At 55.1% G+C, this 16,104-nt stretch overlaps 1 long non-coding RNA gene across 2 annotated transcripts in view; it reads left to right on the forward strand.

The window, feature by feature from the left end:
* Nucleotides 1–16,104, forward strand: part of LOC150002015 (uncharacterized) — a 59,146-nt gene that overhangs the window by 19,035 nt on the left and 24,007 nt on the right. The window contains exon 3 of one of the 2 annotated variants that reach the window (XR_016513089.1): nt 2,647–2,735. This is a non-coding gene — a long non-coding RNA (uncharacterized LOC150002015). Of the gene's footprint in view, nt 1–2,646; nt 3,143–16,104 lie in introns of those variants that run through there. The other variant, XR_016513088.1, reaches the window with a different exon arrangement.

The raw sequence follows: 16,104 nt of genomic DNA on the forward strand, positions 1-16,104 counted from the left end.
TATTTTCTCATTCTAAATATGTGTTTGTAATTTTATGGATAGTTCTACAGAGGACCTCCAAAGTAGTGTAAGCTTCGGGCCCTGCCCACCTGGACCACCCCTTGCTTATTTTCTGTTACCATTAGTGCATTTGTAGGCTGGCTCTTTCCTGCCTGCTTTTTGCCCCAGCAGAAGGAGGGCCTGGGCCTCGGGGCTGGAGGGACCTAACTTCTCTCCCTGTAGACAGCCATGTTATGTGCAGGCCTGCCTCTGAGCACCCCCATACTGCAGTCCACACCCCACAGCGCAAGTCGAGGAACCTCGGAGGAGGGCAGGCAAGGAGAGTGGGACTCTCAGAGGAGATCTCCTGAAGGAGACCCAAGGTGTGTGGGGGGTCCCTGTCCCTGCACTGTGAGCTAGAGCTCTGTCCCCCTCCTCCTGCCCACTGCCCTAACCTGTGTGTGCCCCAGTGGGCAGGCACAGGGGGCCGTTGGGGCCGTGGGAAGCAGGCTGCTGAGTTGCAACTGTTGCCCCTGAGGCTGTCACCAGGGTGGCTGGCTGTGCGCCAAGCCCTGGGTTTGGTGCCGGGTGGAGGCCCAGGATGGCCCTTGCCCTCAGAGCTCTCGAGGTAGCTGGAAGCACAGCATTCGCACCTGGAAGGGTGAGGAGTGGGTAGGGGGTTGTGGTGTTGGCCTCTCGGCCTCAAAACTCAGAGAGAGGAGTCAAGAGAGCCCCGAGATCGTGAGGGCTGGGCACTTGGGAAGGCGGGGGGCCCTTGTCTGGGGAGGCTCCTAGAGGAGTGGGTGCCTTGGGCCCTGGCAGCAGGCCTCTTGCCCTGGGCTCTGACGGGGACATTTATAACCCACAGCTGTGCCGTCCTGGGCCCAATTGACTGTGGTAAAGGGATCTGGCTTCAGGAAGTCTGCTCCTGAGGCCACTCCCCACCCCGACCCCACACTCTCCTTCACCTCCTGATCCCCACATCCTGTTCTCAGCAGGAGGGGCAAGCAGCCCGGGTACTCAGCCAGGGGCCCAGTCGGGGTCTACAACCTGTGGGCAGAGTTGGAGAGGTCAGAGAAGCCAAGGAAGGCCCAAGACTTTCGAGGCGGGCCTCTGGGGATCACCAGGATCTACCCCCCAAGGCACACCCAGCAAGACCCAGGCACACAGAGAGCCAGAGGCCACTCGAGAGCCCTCAGGAGCTGAGGACCAAGAGCTCAGATTGTGGAGCCCCGGGATGTGTCCTATGCTTCCAAATCTAACTAGAGGGGATTATACTTCTAGCCCCTGCTGACCAACTACAGCCTGGCAAGGGGCAGAGGGGCACCGGAAGCCTCAGAGAACACTGGGGAGAGGTGCCATCTTAGACCCCAGGCCTCGGCATGGCCTGCAGCCCTGCCTGGCACACCCCATCCTGGAACCAAATTCTTCACAAGGCCGTGCCCATTTGCCCAGATCCTCGCAGCAAAGTTCATGCTGGGGAAAAGAATGGTCTTGCCCAGGGTTGGCAAGAAAGGACCGTATTAAAAACCTCCAGTACGCCATGACTCTGACCCCCTGGGCTCCCTTGGCCTTATTTGCTAACCAGTTCTTGGGTCCTGTCAACCAACTGCCCCTCCCCATGACTCTCTCTCTCCTTCTATACAAGAAAACGGTCGATAAACAATAGTGAGCTTGCCAGAGCTCTGCCTTCATAACTCTGGTAACCTGTGAAAAGATTCTAAAATTAGTACCTGAATGAACATATATTTTTGTTTCCTTAGTTAAATTTTTATTAAGGTAGATTAGAAATATATAGCCAGCATATCAAACCTATTATTTCATGGACATGACTGCTTTGGACAAGACCAGATTTCTTGGAGCTAAAAAAAAAAAAAAAAAAAAAGGTGAGTTGACATAAAGATAAATATTAAGTCATCATACAGATAGGACTCAGCTAGAACTCAGCTAGGACCAAGAGTCATGAAGAGCACAGGAGAGGCCTAAAGTCTGACGAAAACCAAATAAGTAATGACGGGCTCTTCTCTACTTTAAACTGTTTCTGGGTCTCCTCTGTCAGTTGTCAGCAAAAAGTCTATCCGTGCATGCAGGAAGAGACGAGGGGGGAATGCAAGCTGGTTTTGCCAAGGAGGTGTGCACATACATAAAATGGCTCCAAGTGTTGGTCAGAGGTCTGGTGAGCAATTCATAATGAGGAAAGAATTCAGGCAGAGGTCAAAGAGTGGCTTTGGAAGTGGCTGCCATTCGTGAGCGATAATTCCCAGGAGCCAAGCATGGCCCAGAGAGGAGAACATGGCCAGGGGCTCACAGGCCCAGCTAAAAATACCCGGACAACTTCTCCTTGTCCCCCTGCCTGGGGGCTGCACAGGAAGGCCATGGCTTTCTGCTTTTCTCACCAGGAAGAGAAAGACAACACAAAGCCCCTGAGCCCCAGAAGAAACAAAACTTAGACATATTTTTAAAAATTTTAAGAGTCCTTCTAGGAGGAGTCGGCTTGCTTGTTGAAGTACTGCAAACTGCAGTAAATCCGGCATCCCAGGGAGTGCTTAAGTGGCCCAAGAGGCCAGCAAGGTTAGCCGAGCAGTGGGGGACAGGTTTGGGAGACAGTGGACTGCTGTCTGCGTCCCGGCCGCTCACACATGTCTGTCTCTCTCCCTGTGTACCCAGGACAAGGAAGACGCCGTTGGCATCAGACTGATGCTGGGAGGGGTGTGGAAAGAGCCGTGGTCCATCTGTCGGCTGCCAGTCCTAGGAAGGTAACACCAGACCCCCGACAGCCTGATGCCCAGGCCACACTGCCTTCTTCCCCTGAGATCTGGCCAGGGACGAAGGTGTCAGTCTGTCCTCCAAACCCTTCCTGACCCAGGCTGCAGGGCTTCTCTGTAATTCCATGTGTGCGGCTAGCACGGAATGCTTCTGTGCTTCAGTTTGTCCATCTCTAAAATGGGTCCCCCCAGTTCTCAAAGATTCTGTGAATCGGTTTGGCCTAATTTTTATTTGGAGTTAAGTCTTATTAGCAGCCTGGCCCGGGTTGAACTCTGGGGGCACAGCCAGGGATCCTCACCCTTGTGAGTATAGCATGAAGGCCACCAGGTCAGCAGGACCAGTCAGGGCTTGGGAAGAGAGGACTTTCTAGAGCAGCCTTGGCTGGAGAGGTGTCTCACTGGAGATGTGGCTGAGGCAGTTTTTGAAACTCCAAAGTGATTTCCCTGGCAGCTCTGCGTAAGAATTATTATCCATATTTTTCGATCACACGACCAAGGCTCAGGGACGTTAATGGGCTCGCCAGGGGTCTACAGCAAGCTCTGGCCACATCAGAGCAGCTCGGCTGTCTCCCATCTGCCATATCAGCTCTCTATGCTTTCACTACACTACACTGGGCTGGCCCATCCTCCACCTATTGATCCCAAGCAGCCACTGGTCTTTATTTTCTGCCTGTGGTGGACCTGTCCATCCACTCATCATTTATCCACTCACCTACCCATCTAGCCATCTGTCCAACCCTCCCATTCAGTCACTCTTCCATTTACTCACTCATTCATTCATCTACTCATCTACCCATCCGCCCATTCTTCCAACCATCCATTTACTCACAGATTCACACATCAAACACTCACTGCTCTTAACACCAGGCCAGGCCTACCCTAAGGGCTGGATTTTAAAGAGGGATCAGACCCAGCTCTGCCCTGAAAAGGTGCAATCTGCGATGGAGGGGGACACAGGATTCCAGAGCCAGACCCAGTTCCATGACTTCAGTGCTCAAGGCTTGTGTAAGTGTCTGTGCCTGCACAGGGAAGGGGCCATGTGCTGGCTTTGCAGGCAGGCATTCAGGGAAGACTTCCCAGGGGAAGTGGCATTGTTCATTTATTCATGCCCCAAATGTTTACTGAGAAAGTCTCCTTGCTGGGAACTGCTGGATGTTTTGGAGACACGGCAGGAAGTGAAACTGACAAAATTCCCTTTCCTCATGGCATGGACAATAAATACCCCAAATAGGATATTTGTCAAGTGATGCTAACTTTTAAGAAGGGAAGTTAGGCAAGTAAAGTAACAAGTCTACAGTGTGGACCAAAGTGTTCTTTGACAAAGGATGGTCAAGGAAGGCCTCTGACAAGGTGGCGTTTGAACAGAGACCTGGATGCAAGAAGGGAGGGAGCTGGAGTGCACTTGGGGTGTTCAAGGATATAGCAGAGAAGTCATGTGGCTGGAGTGAAGTGAGGGGTAGGAGGAGAAGGCAGAGGGATCCTGGGGGACCCACTCATGTAGAGTGGAGCCTGGAGATGGCTTGAAAGCTATGGATCACACCCAGGGAGGGCTGGTGGTGACTAGGGGTAGTAGGGGAAGACATGGGAATCCATCAGAGTCTGAACGTATTGTAAAGGCTTTGCAGACAAGCTTGTGGGTCGATTAGAGGCAGACGATGAGAGAAGAGTGGGAGAGTCGAGGGAGGCTCTTGGATTTGAGACAGGAACCACTGGGGAGCAGAGATGGTCATTTACTCAGCCGAGGACGACAGCAGGGGAGGGCTGAAGGAAGCCGAGGAGTTGTTTTCAGACTTAAGTTTGAGGTGGCTTTGAGACTGTCAAGTGAAAAGGTTGAGTCGGCTATTGGATCGATGAGGGTGTCTGGGAGGCAGAGTGTGTCTCGACCGGAGATATATACGGGGCAGCTGTCATGTATAGATAGTGTTGCAAGCCATGAGGTCACCTCGGGAGGCAGTGGAGATGGAACAGATCACAGCCTGAGTCTGTGTCACCAACATCCAGCCCCTGGAGGGAGAGAAGATGGGGTGGGGGTAGTAAGCAGATGGAAAGGGGCAGCCAGAGAGGAAGGGAGGAGGAGAGCTGAGACAGCGGGCTCTTTGTGGATGAAGAAGATTTTGCTGGCAAAGAGGGAAGACGGCGCATCCGGCAGAGCGAACAGCATCGACGAAAGCTCAGAAGCCTCAATAAATGAGGCACGTGTGGAGAGAGGTGGTAGAGAGGGAGAAGGGGCCAGACCAGCTTCCCCCTCTGCACCTGGCCACACAGAGACCAAGGCCCATGGGTGCCTGGCTGAGCTGTGTATTTTCCCATGCCCACGCTGGTGGGCGCTCCTCGGGCTGAACTGAATGAACCTCTTGCCCCAATTGTTACAGAACCCCTGGGCCGCTCCAATTGAAACAGAACCCACGGGCTCTTTAGTTAGGGGCCCGATTGCCCGCCGCCAAAATTATAACTCTCAATACCAGAGTTTAGTGAAAAGAAAAAGAATTATTTATTTAGCAGTTATATAGATTTAGCTATTTGCGGATTTCCGTTGTTAAGTCTTATGTTCTTTAAAACACCCATAAACACATATCCTTGCCTTCCCCCTACCAAACCAAGCTAGTTTTAGAAAACTTAGAGATGCAGTTTCCCTACTTTCCAAACACAGTTCAGCTTTACCGGTAGCTGCCAATCATTCAGTCCTGACTGGGGAGGCCTCGTCTGTGTCATGGGGTCCACCGGCTTTTAATCCAGAACCTCGTGGATTCTCAGCCTCCTTGTAAACTGTATAGTTAGTGCTTTTGTAATCCACATGGAGATTCTTCTTTTTCAAAGCAGCAAGGTACGTCCCTTCCTTAACACTGCATCGTCAGTCCCAGTTAAATCCGCATAGTCAGCCCGTCCCCAGTTTAATCCGCACAGTCCGCCTCGCTGAAAATGTCTGCCACTTATTTTTAAATCCCTGACTGCGTCCTCTGATGCAGTGGGTGCGGTAACCAGTTCTGACCATTCACAGAACCTCACGCAGGCTCTGTGTGCTTCCTTCATACCGTCCCCTGGTCCAAGACCCCTCCCATCTACCTGAGGCTTTGGATGCATTAAAGCCATTTTGCATAAAAAAGACACTAGCCACCAGCCTCAGGCATGTGGAAGCTTTCTAAAAGCTGCTTCCTTCTCCCCACCCCCCAGCCGCAAACTCAGGGGTTTTTGGAACACCCCTGTTTCTGTAACACAATGTGCACATACTTTGCACTTTCTTTTGAGAAGCTTCACCTACCCCTCCTGACTTCCTTCCTCCCCTCTGGAGCTCATGGGTCCCTGAGACCTCCCCCTTGTCTGGAGTGCTTGTGAAAAACACTGGGTTCCAAAGGGTAGCTGCCTGCAGGGGAAAGGCCACCCAACACCTTCTTATTCAATCTCCAGGCACTGCCTGGATATCCTTTATCTTAAAGAAACGGGAAACTTCTGGACTATGATTGTGTGTCAGAGCTGCCTGCTAGCATTCACCATGAAGAGCAGCCAAGCTCACTGCCTTTGGTGTGTGTGTTGGGGTGGGGGGGGTGGCACCCATACTTGTGTGGCTGTGGCGTTTCCTACAGAGCACTCAGCTCTCAGTGGAGAGAGTGGCCGCGGCTCAGTCAGGGGAGGCTGCAGAGGGGAACCGCTGTCCCTGAATGAGCCTTGAGGATGGGCAGGTGCTCAACGTGGTGCTCCAGGTGGGATGGGAGGTAGAGAAGAGCATGCAGACCGCCAGGGGCTTGTAGGCACAGTCCAGCCCCAGGGCCCAAGCGGCCTGATGGGGCTGGGATGTGGCAAAGGCTTGGGGGACTTCTCCACACTGAGGACAGCGTGGAGCCCAGCAAGGGCTTTCTGACCCTCCAGTCCCCCAAGGATATGTGCCTCTGACTCTGCTTCAGGGACTGGGGAGCCATGGGAAGCCACTCTGATGAAGCATGGCTCCAGGGCAGGCTGCCATGGGTAATCTAATTAGTGTGCCAGGCAGATGAGACAAGTAATCCTGTGCCTGAGACTCCCTTTTCCTTAAGCCTGTCCTCACCCAATCTCTCTCTAAACCCTCCCACTGCCTGGGCAGGAGTGGACTTATCCCCACTGACCAGATGGGTAAATCAGGGCCAGAGAGGAAGAAGCTGGCATGATGCCACAGCTAATAAGTGGCCGGGTAGAGCTGTGAACCAGGTCGGTCCGAATCCCAAGCACTCTTACCGCTGCCCTGCACCATCTCCTGGGCTCTTCTGCAGGATCCACACTCGCAGGCACCTTCATGGAAACCACCTCTCCAGCTTCCTCATTTTGTAGATGACGAAACAGAGGGCCACAGAGGGTAGGAAACTTGGCCATGGCCACACAGCAAGTTAAGGGTGAAACCTATTCCAGAATCTGATCTGGCTTCCTGTGCCTACCCACCCCCACCTCCCATTAGCAGGCCCGGAGGTCCTGTCCTGGACCCCGCCCACTTCCTCGTGGAGTAGCCACTGCCCTCTGTTCTCCCCTGGCCTCTGGCGTTCCCTTAGGTTGAAGGCGGCAAGTTCCTCGTCAGAAGGCTCCATTGTGCCTATCGTTTAAATATAGATTACTGACGAAATGGCTTTTCATTGCCTTCCCAGTGAATAGTTTCCGTGTAAAGTTAATTTGCAGTGTTGTGTAAATCCTGTTTAACTTCAATCAAGTTTCTAATTATGTTTTTACCGCAGTAATTCCCATTTGATTTGTCATCTCTTGTTAGGTATTTAATGTTAGGTGGGCGCGTATGCCTTTCTCTCTGTCTGTCTCTGTGTCTGTCTGTCTCTGTCTGTCTGTCTGTCTCTATCTCTCTCGGTTTGCCAAGGCCCTCTCCTTCCCCCACACCCCCTGCCTGTCTGTCTTTCTCCTTTGTTCCTGCTTCCTTCATCCCCCGCCCCTTCCCTATAGATCATTTCCCTTCTCCTCTCCTCCTGTCTCCTCTCCTTCCTTCCTTCCTCCCCTTCCTTCTCTCACCCAGCTGCTCCTTCTTCCCCTTCTGTTTGCCTCTGCTCTCTGGCTTTGCTTCTTCCCTTCCTCCTGTCCCCCCTCCTTCTTTCCTTCCCTTTTTCCCAGGGTCACCTCCCATCTTTCTCTATTTCTCCTTCCCTCTTGCTCTTCTAGTTCTGTTTTTCTCCTGTCTCTCCACCCTCTCTCACCCCACCATAGCTCTCTCTCTCTCTCTCTCTCTCTCTCTCTGTTTGTACCCTATGCTCGCCCCTTTCCCACATTTTCTTCTCCCTTATTTCTCCACCTCTTCCTCTTCCACCCTAGAGCCCTTCACAGAAACCACGTGCAGGGGCTTTCCAGTGTGCGTGGGCTACATGGGACAGATGGAGGATGGGAGGTGGGGTTGCTGTGTGTGTGTCCCTGGAGAACCTGGGTCTAGCCTTTGGAAGCCTGGCCGAGAGCTCTGTAGAGGATGGGCCTGCGCAGGGGCCTGCGCACTGGGCACTGGTTACGAATGTGGATGAGGTGGACTTTGTGGGTGCAGATCCTGACCCACCCCTCACCGACCCTGTGGCCTTCAGGTTGCTGATCTCTCATCCATAAAATGGGGTGACAACATTACCTACCTCGTTGGGTTGTGGTGAGAATTTAATGAGATAACGTAAGAAGAAGGAGCTAGCAGAGGCCTGGCTGGAACTGGTTTTTATTTGAGAACTCTTGGCCATGCCCCTCATTTCTCTGAGGACTGCCCGCGGTGCCTCTGCAGTGAATCGCTGTGCTGCTAGGGTCCTAGGGATCAGGCCTGAAGCCAGGGCAGGATGGAAGCCGGTTCAGACCCCCATAGAACTGGTGGCAGTGGTCCCCTGGAACCGGGCAGGTCTCAGCCCTGCCTGTCACGATATGTGGCGTGCTTCTCCCTGAGTGGGCCAGTCTCAGTCCGGGCTGTGATGACAGGCCTGCCATTTTGTGGAGGCATCTGAGGCACAACCCTTCCCCTGCCCCCCAAAGCTAGAAGAGTCCTCAAGACCCTGGCCCACAGACCTTTCTCAGACATCAGACCAAAGGCAAACCTGTTCCTGCGAAGTTGGATGAAGCCCCCTTCCCCACCCTTTCTCATCCCCTGGACGCCCCCAGGGCCGGGCCGTGGTGTTCAGCTGTAAAACCCCCATTCCGGGTATGAGGTCTTGACAGGTCTGTCCCTGTCTCACTCAGAGACAAAGCCTCAGCTCCCCGCCTGCCCCACATCCAAGCACCAGCTCTGCGATTCTCCCTGCCGTCACAGCCGCTGGGCCTCCACAGTTTCCCAGCAGGTAACTGCCCTCTGGGTTGGGAGGGCGGGCAGAAGGAAAGCACCGGACAGAGGGCCAGGAGGTGTGTGCTTCTCCCCCACCCCCCTCGATTCCCATCCAGCATGTCCCTGGCACCTCCAGGAAGCAGAAAACAAGTGTTTGGAGAAGGCATTCTTTTGGGTGAGGAAAGGCAGGCCAGTCACCTGTCCTTCAGAGACATGAAACCTGAGCTGGCCCAGTCCCTGCCCTTCTGGGCCACATGACGACCTGACCTGCAGTGAGTGGCTGCGCATGGTGTGCGTGTGCGTGTGCGTGTGCATGTGTGCGCGCACGCGCGCGTATGTGCGTGTGTGTGCGGGCGTGTGTGTGCGCGCGCGCGTGATGTGTGTGCGCGCGCGTGTGCGTGTGCGCGTGTGCATGTGCGTGTGTGCGCGCACGAGCGCGTATTTGCGTGTGTGTGTGTGTGCGTGTGTGTATCTGTGTGTCCCTGGTCTAGGAAACCTTAGCCAGTCATGTGGCCACTTTCCCTGCTTGTTTTTAAGTAAGCAGTTCAGGTGGCTGCAGCCAGGTGGCAAAGACATGGAGCCAGGGCAAGGGGCTGCACTTGTGTGGGTGGTGGACATAAGGATCCCCGGGACAGAGGACAGCCCTGAGTCAGGTCCTGCAGTTTTTAGGCCTCTGGGTTTGGTGTGAGGAGGCCTAGCCTGGGAATGGCCCTGCTCTGATCCTCTGCCCGCCCTCAATTTCCCCCACCTCCATCTGTCAAGAAAAGGTATTAGATTTGCTGACTACAGAGAACCCTCCCAGCCCTGAAACAGAGAGGGCAGGCACTCTCTGTCCAGGAGAAGCTCGAAGAGGCAGAGCCCTGGCCAGAGAGAGGGGCACGTGTGGACATGGTCACTGTGTGTCGTGTCCCCTGGAGTGGCTGCTGAGTCCTGGCCCCTCAGCGGCAGAGCCCAAGTCAGGCCTCCCCAAGTGCATCCGGCAAGCCACTGGTTAATTCAACAGATCCAGCGCCTACCTACTGTGTGCCAGGACCTGAGGTGGGCAGGGGAGTAGTCAGAACACAGTGCTTCCAGAACTTCTGTGGAACCCCCATACCTGTGACATAATTTCCTCCTGTTGGATGGGCATGAGCATTTTTCACAGAGCAAAGACCCTAGTCATAAAGCATTTCCGGAGGGTGAAGCCTCAGAACTGGACAGGGGACAACAGGCAAGGGTGAGTCCACTGTAGACTGAGCAGCTGGGGCTAGGGTCCCCTTTCTCCAGAGAGGTGGGGGCTGCAGCCAGCCTTCCAAAGCAGATATGGGCAGAGTGCAGAGACACCTAGGGGTTAGGGGCCTTCTCGAAGCCCATCTGAGCAGCAGAACCTCAGCGGAAAAGGTAGGGCTTCCTTCCGCCTTCCTGCAGGTTTACCTGACCTGTATGAGATGGCTTAGCTATACAGGGCACAATGGCCCCTGGGGCCTGGAGGAGGAGGATGGCTGTAGCAGCCTTTGTGGGCCATGCATCTGAGAGCCCGTGTGCATCCATGTGTCTGTTTGTCCCCCTCCCTTCACGCTTCTTCCCTCTCCCCTTCTTTGACAAACACTTCTCGGCAGCCAAGTCTGAGCCAGGCCTGTGCTCAGTAAAAGACACATCCCTGGCCCTGGAGATGCTCACCGCCAAGCAGACATCAAACAGCATCTCCAGGTGGGCTGAGGGTCCAGGCTTAGGTGAGACCCAGGAGACGGGCAGCCATTGGGTGGGGATCAGGTTTCAACAAGCCCCACAGGCTGCCCTGGGTTCTTGGGAAGCTTAGGCATACTTTTCCCCAGTTGGGCTGGTGTCTGAGCACACCAGATACCCAGGGTGAGGGGTACAGAGAGCTAGCATCAGGGCCACACAGAGCATTGAAAGACCTTGTCTCTCTTGCGATAGACTTTGAGGGTGTTCAACCTGGAAGGGCCCTATGAGCTCATGAGCTCAAGGCTGTTAGAGCTGGGAAACGCCTATGCAGAAAGGGGGTGGAGATAGAGTGGCCAGTTGTTGAGCTGGGGACATAGGCCAGCCATCCTGCCACTCAAAACTAAATGTGGATTCTGGCCTGGGGTGGCTAAAAAGCTGCTAGGTGAGAGTCCCAGAATGGGGCCTAGGCTTCTGTGTCCTGGACTTGGTTTGCATGCCCCCAGGGTCAAGAGACTCAATACCGCACATGACTGTCTTAGAAACTCTTCTTGGGAACCGGTGCCCTGGCTGCGCAGCAGGGCTGAAGTCTGGCTTCTGTCTCCCACTCTGCTCACTGCAGACCCACAGACCTTAGGCATTTAGCCTTGCTGACTGCATCCCTCTCAAGCTTCGCTGCCTCCGAGCAGAGCATCAAGCTGAATCTGCAGACAGCCCCAGTAGGGCATGTTTGATTGGTGTATCATGGACAGGTATGGACAGGTGTGCCCTGTGACTGCCCAAGGACTACAGTGAGCTTGGCTGATGGCCTTCAGGGGAAGGACCTTGAGCTGCCCATGATACAGGCAGGAGACCTAGATCCCAACACTGTCCCTGTCCCTGTCCCTGGGGTGATCTCAGGCAAGGCCAGCCCATTCAGTCCCAAACCACCTCCCATCTGCACTCCTCCCCCAAACTGAGCTATAAGAGGCTTTGTCCATGGTGGACGCACTGACGGCTGAAAGGGTCCTCCTCTCCCTGGCCTATTGGCTTTCTGAGATACCTGTTTGCAGAGCAGCTTTCAGAGAGACCCGAGATGCCACAACCTCCTATAGCCTGTGCCCTAGGAAACCAGGAGGGGTGAGAGTGGGGTCTCAGGGCCTCTGTTCATACCTCTCCCCCTCACTGGGCCAGGCCACCAAACTCTCCACTCCCAGTGTATCCCCACTGATGGTCAGGTGAACCCCCAGTTCCCGAGGCACAGAGAATGAGCTGGGTTCACCCGGGGACCATGGGTGGCCCCACAGCGTGGTGGGCCGAGCTTCCACCTCACCCAGACCCCTGGCACTTTAAGGATCCAGGCACAGAAAGCTGGGGTGGGCTGAAGGGGTCTTGCTCTGAGTGCTTGATATCAGCTCGTCCCTAGAGTGGGGGTTGTGCTGCTTGGCTAGGATGCAACACCTTGCATGAGGTGCCAAGCTGCCGCTCATCTTTGATCCCTAGCGAGTTCTGCCTTGGAGGCCTGAATTTTGTTCCACGTCAGCTTCTCCCCTTGTCCTAGTCCTGTCGACATGGCTCAGAAATGATACTGCCCTTCTGACCAGAGCTGGGGAGGCGGCGATCCGACTGATCGTGGAGGGTGGAGGGCTGAGCCCTGCTCAGCCGTGGCTAGAGTTGTGAGCTCCTAGGAAAAAATGCCAGTGCTACTTCTGTCAAGGCCTCTTGTTGGAAAACAAATAGCTGGAGGTCTAGAGGTCAGAGGCCAAAGGTCACCAAGCAGGCCAGGGCAGCCTGCCCACTCCCGCTCCAGAAAACTTTGGCACTTCTGAGGCAGCCTCCACAGGGCCCTCCCTATCTGCTGGGCTGGGTGGAGCCTGTGGGACAGGAAGCCAGGGCAGGCCTGGAGGATGGGACTCAGGGTGGCCTGGGTCCGAGCCAGGGATGAGGTGAAACCCAATGCTGGCCTGGCCCCAGGGCCACAGTCACACAGGTCACTCAGCCTCAGTAAGTGGCCACCGCCCCCACAGCAGGAAACCCTGCCCAGGCACCCCTGTCCCACCCTATGTCCCCAAGGGTGGTGCTTCTACTCTTTCCCGTGGGATCTGCTGCCAGGAATCATGCCCTCTTGAGAGAGGAAGCTGGACCTCAGCTCTGGGCTGCCCTGGCTCTGACCTGTTCTGACCCCCTCCTGTAGGTGGAAGCTCTGGGCCCACGCCCATTCCTCGCCCCACACATACTGGTGACTTATCTTCTCCCAGACAGTCAGTCACCTTTAGGGGCCTGAAAAGAGAAACCTCGTAGTGGGGCTAGGCCTGGGAGCCCAGAAACCAGGGTTTTTGGTCTAGCATCCACCACAAGCTTACTGGTCCTTTGGGCAAGTGACTCATCCACTCTGGGCCTCACCTATAGAAAGAAAGGGCAGAAGAAGAAGCTCTGCCCAGCTGTGAGCATCCCCTGGGGAAAAGGGTTTAGGGGAGATGAATTTTGAATTTTGTAGCCTATCAAGACAACCAGATTTAGAATTAACTGCCCAGACTCCTGTCACATATCCCAGACATGTTTGTCTCCAGCCCGGCCAAGGGCACTTTGTCTATGATGAAACCCCAAGCAGGGAGAGAGATACATGGGTGGCTTTCCCATGGGAGACGGGATGATGCTGGCATGGCCCCTCTCTGGGTCATCCCATCTCTGACAACACAGGCACAAAGCTGGCAGGAAGGAGCCCTCCCTTCTCCTTCCTCCCTGCTCCCTCGTCCCAGGAGCTGGGAAGTAGAGCATTGTAGATCTTTCGCTCTGATCAGGTGTGTGGTCAGGTTTGCAGCCGTGTGGTCTGGACACGGAGAGGGGGCAGTGCTGAAGGGCAGGCTCTTCTGCCACCCTCAACTCCCCCTCCTCCCTCCTAGTAGGTGCTCTGAGGCCTTGCATGTTCCTTTAGTTGTGGTGTTGAGCCTAAGGTGCAGGGAGGAACAGGGTAATAATACTTAACCCAACAAATGCTTCCATTGCACCCTGTGGAAGCGCTGCTCTCGTACTTTGTCTACAAAAGTTCGTGGTCGTCATTGCAGCGACCCCAAGAGATCACTGCTCCTGTTGTCCCCATTCCAGAGGAGAAAACTGAGGTATAGAGAGGTGACTCAGCCTGCCCCAGGTGGTTACACTGGGTTTTGCACTGACCAGCTGGCCCCAGAGTCAGTGCTCTTGGCCCCCACACTGCTCTGCTTCTCTGTTTCATGAGACCTCCCCTAGCTGGGTGGCCCCCAGCGCAAACCCAGCTTAGCGTCAGCTAAGGGGCCAAAGTTCAGGGTATCAGCTGCTTACCAAAAGGGGCCCAAGGGAGAGTCTGGACACCAAGGTGAGTACACCCAAGTCGCTGTGACATTGGATGCTTAACATAGAGTCAGTGCCACCCTGAGCTCAGCTCAGGGACGTCAGCTCAGCCTCCGGGGGCCTTGCACATATCACCCATCTGAGCTTCAGCTTCTGCATCTGTCCTATGGGCCTTTCGAGCTACTGTCATAAGGATCTGTGAGGAGTCTCTGAGATCCTGAGAACAGTGCCTGAACCCCTGTGGCTGCTCAGTGGATGTTCATTTCCCTTCCAGTGTATCAGGCCACAAGGACGGAGGCGCTCCACACAGCAGGGATGCAGAGGTTGAGGCCCAGACATGGAGGGAAAGGTTATAGGTTGGAGTCAGCCTGGGTCCTTAAATGTGAGGCTGAAGAGTTAGAACTAGACCTCATAGACAGTGGGAACCATCGAAGGTTCTTGGACAGAGGAGTAATACGTCCTCAGGGAGATGAACTGGAAACAGGGAAGCCTGGCATGCTCATCCAGGTGTGGGGCCCAGATAGTGTCAGCAGGCCTCAGTTTTCCTCCTGTAGACTGGTGGTCCACAGGGTAGGTAGCTAGCACAGGCTGGGAGTGTGTAGGTACTATAGGGAGGGGCAGGGGTCAGCACTAATGTCACTTCCTCTGCGTGTCCTGGAGTTGTCCCCCTCCCCCAACCCCTGGCTCAGGGTTGTCTGGGTTTCCCACACTGCCCTGGGTGGGGCCCCACTGCTTTTTCCTCCCTCTGTGGCTTTCTGGTTCTAAATGGGAGTGACTGGTGGCTGCAGTGGGCTGTGGGGTGTGAGCCAGAGTGGAGACATTGGTGGTAGGTGGAGTCACAGGATGGGTGGCCGTGAGTCAGGAATTGCTGGGCCCGTGCGTCATCTGGCTACGTGCTGTTCTCGCTTCCCTGTGCCTGTCTGCCTCAGTCTTCCTGCCCACATCTGCGCCTGTGGGCTGCTGGGCCGGGGTGACAGTGCAGTTTCCAAGAGCTTAAAGCCCAGGACAGACAAGGCAGGGGACTGCATTTCAGGTCTCAAGCCCCACCCCCAAACATGCAGGGAGACCTTGAGCATGTGCCCTCCCACTCTGAACCACAGTTTGTTTCCTCATTGAAAGTGGAGATGGGCTGGCCAGGGGTTCTCAGCCCCTGCTGCACATGGGCGCCAGGGCAGCTTTGAAAGGGAGCCCACCCAGACCAGCTAAATCAGACCCTGGGGGCAGGGCCTGCAGCCCTGTGGGAACTGTCAGGTCTACATGGCCTCTGAGGGGCTGCTCTCCAGGGGGTCCCCCTTTGTACCAGCAAATGGGTTCTGGAGCCCAGGGCCTGCACACAATCCAGCTCTGCCACTTTCTCACACTGGTCAAGTGACTTCATGGCTCTGAGCCTCTGTTTTCTCCCCTGTGAAATGGGTAACATCGTTACTTTACAACTGCTGTGGAGACTAAATGGGTAAACTATAAAAATAGTGTTTGTCAGAGCTGGGCCTGGTACGGAGGTGGGAAGGCCTGTGCCAGTGTCAGCTGCTGTGTCCAACAATCTAAATCTGTTTCCACACCACACCTCCCATCACTGCTCATTCGTTCATCCAGCAAACATCGCGGGGGCTCGTATCTGCAAGCCCTGTGCTGGGTGCTGCGGACAACAGGCAGCTATCCATCAGGGGGCTGGCCGTGGCGGGAGAGCTGGCTTTCCTTCCAACAAGAAGAGCTCCCGTGTTCTGGCTTCTCCGGGGCACTTGCCCCAATTGGACCTTCTCCCTCCCTGTTGCACCAATGAGTAGACTGCACTGGGGGAAGCACAGGGACCTGGCTGTGGTCACGCAGTTTGCAAGCAGCAGAATCCGGATTTCATTCAGGCCTGGGTGCCATTAGTGCCGTGCTCAGACCCACCACCTCCCGCTAGCAAGAACAGTACTTTCCTTTGTCCAGCATCTGTAAATCTGGGCCTTGGCTATCACTGCAGACTGGCCTGGCCCACTGTGGCCAGAATCCCAGGGGGCTGCCTGTTTGGAGAGGGTGACCGCCAGGGGACTGGCCACTGGCCGAGGAATGGGGTCCTTGGGAACACTTGGTGCTAGGCGGTTTGCATGTGCCATGGGGAGTGCTGTGCCCTTCAGCCTCTCGACTGTCCCACCTGCCTCCTCA

The sequence above is a fragment of the Furipterus horrens genome, unplaced genomic scaffold, assembly GCF_987537825.1.
Source record: "Furipterus horrens unplaced genomic scaffold, mFurHor1.1.pri manual_scaffold_9, whole genome shotgun sequence".
NCBI lineage: Eukaryota > Metazoa > Chordata > Mammalia > Chiroptera > Furipteridae > Furipterus > Furipterus horrens.